General features: G+C 39.1%; 1 non-coding gene across 1 annotated transcript; it reads right to left on the bottom strand.

The window, feature by feature from the left end:
* Nucleotides 1–3,473: 3,473 nt before the first annotated feature.
* TRNAI-GAU (transfer RNA isoleucine (anticodon GAU)) lies at nt 3,474–3,547 on the bottom strand. Its single transcript has one exon. It is a non-coding gene; the product is annotated as a tRNA-Ile (tRNA).

Genomic DNA, 3,547 nt, shown 5'->3' with positions numbered 1-3,547 from the left:
TTGCTGAAAAAACGTGATATAGAAAAAAAATTAAAAGCAACCAAAGGAACTTACAGAGGAACAAAAATAAGCATATAACTTCAGAGTTCTTATTAGAAAAGAAATGTCCAGCCAGAAGTCAAAGCAACAAAATCATTAAAAAAAAAAAAAAAAAAAAAAAAACTCTGCTGATCTAGAAGTTATATAAAAGAAAAAAATTCTGCTGATCTGGAGTTATACATTCAGAGAAAATATTATTCAAAAATGGAGGAAAAGAAAGACTTTCAGACAAATCTGAGAGTATCAACAGCAGACGTACACTACAAAAATATTAAAGAAAATTTTTTAGATAAAAAACAACTCTAGATGAAACTTTGGATTGATGCAGATAAATTAAGTGACCTGAAGATGATAAATAGTAGCTGAATTTATTAAATTTCATTAAAATATAGGTAACTGTTCAGTCGATTAGAGCTCAGTGTGGGGGCCGGCCTGTGGCTCACTCGGGAGAGTGCGGTGCTGATAACACCAAGGCCACGGGTTCGGATCCCATATAGGGATGGCCGGTTTGCTCACTGGGAGAGCGTGGTGCTGACAACACCAAATCAAGGGTTAAGATCCCCTTACCAGTCATCTTTAAAAAAAAAAAAAAGAGCTCAGTGTTACAACACCAAGGTCAAGGGTTTGGACCCTGTACTGGCCAGCCCCTAAAACCAAAACAAACACACAAAGCAAAACAAAAAAGATAGTAGACTGTTTAAAGTAAAAGTAATACAACTCATTGTGGGGACTATGACTTGTGGAAGTAAAATGTGTGATACAAGCGGTGCAAAGCACGAAGGGGGAAAATGGAAATAGACAAGGTTGTACACAACTGTACATGTTTTGAGGTCCTTACATGATGAATCAAATATTATGATATTACTTGACAGATTGTGATAAGTTAAAGAAACAAACCTTTATCTTAAATAAAACAAAAAAAAGTAAACATACACATAGATATAGCTAATAAGCCCTAGTCTAGACAAAATACAATATGAAAAATTACTCAGTCTGACCGGTGGGCTCAGTTGGTTAGAGCACAGTCTTATAACACCAGGGTCTTGGGTTTGGATCCCTGTACTGGCCAGATTCCCCCTGCCCCCAAAATAAATAAAGAAAAATTACTCACTTAGTCAGAGAGAGCAGAAAAAGAGGGAAAAGGAACTAGAAACAGATGGGACAAATAGAAAACAAGATGGTCGACTTAAACCTAATCATATCAATAATTACATTAACATACATGATCTACATACTCCATTTAAAAGTCAGAGATTGTACGGCTTTATTTTTTAAAAAGTAAAATTCAAGAATATGCTTTATTATACAAATTATACATATACAAAGTAAATACATATATTAATTATATGCTAAAAATATACAATAATACAAGAAAATGCATTTTATTTATAAAGACATAGTTAAAATTAAATGGATGGAAAAAAGATATACCATGCAAATACTAATCATAAGAATGCTTTATTTTTTTTTTTTTTTTTTTTTTTTTTTTTTTAAAAGATGACCGGTAAGGGGATCTTAACCCTTGACTTGGTGTTGTCAGCACCACGCTCAGCCAGCGAGCGAACCGGCCATCCGTATATGGGATCCGAACCTGGGGCCTTGGTGTTCTCAGCACCGCACTCTCCCGAGTGAGCCACGGGCCGGCCCAATAAGAATGCTTTAGTAGTACTATTAATATCAGACAAAGTAAACTTCAGGGCATGGAATATTACTGGAGATAGAGAAGAACAGTTCATTATGATAAAAGTGTCAATTCCTCAAGAGATACAATAATCTTGAGAGTGTATGCACCTAATAACAAAGCCTCAAATACACAAAGCAAAACCTGACCTACTGAAAGAAGACATAATGAATCCACAATTACAGGTGGAGATTTTAGCCTTCCTCTTTCAATAATTGAGCAAATAATCAAAAAATAAAGATGTAACAGACCTGAACACGGTTATGATCCAGCTGGCAGCCACAGGACACTCCACCCAACAACAGCAGAGCACATATTCGTTTCAAGTGTGTAGGAGACATTCACTAAGACAAACATATTCTAAGTACCACAAAACAACGCTCAACAAATTTAAAGGTACTAAAATCTTACAAATTATGTTCTCTGATTCCACAGAACTGGATTAGAAATAAATAACAGAAAGATATTTAGAAATTCCCCCAAAGATTTCAAGATTAAAAAACACACTTCTAAATAAACAGTGGGTCAAAGAAATCACAAGGTAAATTAGAAACTATTTTGAACTGAAATATGATGAAAACATAACAGAATTTCTGGGATGCCACTAAAGCAATGCTTAGAGGGAAATTTCTAGTTCTAAGCACCTATACTACAACAGATTAAAGGCGTGAGTTTCTGCCTTAGGAAGCTAGAAAAAGACAAGAACATTGAACCCAAAGTAGGTAGAAAGAAGCAAATAGCAAAGATAAGAGTAGAAATCACTGGAATGGAAAATTGACGAGCAAAAAAGAAAACCAACAACAACAACAACAAAAAAGCTGGTTATTTGGGATTTTTGTTTTTTGTTTTTTCCTAAAGATGACCAGTAAAGGGATCTTAACCCTTGACTTGGTGTTGTCAGCACCACGCTCTCCAAAGTGAGCCATGGGCCGGCCCCCAAAGCTGGTTATTTGAATGCATGGAATAAAACCTAGCTAGACTGATGAAAAACTAAGAGAGGGAAACTACAAATGTCAGGAGTGAAAGAAAGCACGTCTACACCAAATCCTTCAAACGTTGAAAGGGCAATAAGGGATTATTATGAACAACTTTACACCAATAAATTTGACAACTTAGATGAAATGGCAAATTCATTAAACAAGTGGGAATAGCCCCCAATATAATCAATAATAAATGTAAATATGAATTGAGAAGCTAAATGCCCACAGGTCAAAGAGAGAGTGGAAGAAACATAGGTGTTCATTGCAGGGAGCACTGACAACCGGTTGAGCGGCTGAAGGAAATCAGAGTGGACGTGCGGCGGAGGGTCTGAGGCCAGCACCGGGGTGAGTGGAGCCGGGAGCTGGAAGGTGAGCACACTTGACCTAGACAGGGCGGCCGGACCTAGCACCAGCCACGGCCACCTCAGGCAACAGAGCTGCAAGTGGACAGCAGGAGCCTTAGTCAACTTGACCAAGAGGAGCCAGCTCCTAGGAGACCTGGAGGAGGCCCAGCTGGTCCCCAAGCGCCTCTGAACCCCAGCTAGAAGAAGTCTCGACCCTGCCATTCTGCCCGAGAGTGTGGCCAATGGCAGAATTATAGCAACCTCAGTGAATTTTCAGCAAAAAACAATTTTTCAGAGTGAAACGGTGGCAGAGGCTGCTGGGAGTGCTCAGCCACGGTCAGGCACACAGCCCAACCCCGCTGGCTAGTCCCAGAGGAGGGGAGCTCACCCTCGGTCTCAGATGTGTTTTTTTTCTTTGGTGGGGGGCACTGGCCAGTACAGGAATCGAACCCTGGGCCTTAGCGTTATCAGCACCATGCTCTAACCAGCTGAGCTAACCGGCC

Source organism: Cynocephalus volans, chromosome 15 (assembly GCF_027409185.1).
Source record: "Cynocephalus volans isolate mCynVol1 chromosome 15, mCynVol1.pri, whole genome shotgun sequence".
NCBI classification, from domain to species: domain Eukaryota; kingdom Metazoa; phylum Chordata; class Mammalia; order Dermoptera; family Cynocephalidae; genus Cynocephalus; species Cynocephalus volans.
This window is presented reverse-complemented; position numbering and strand designations above follow the sequence as displayed.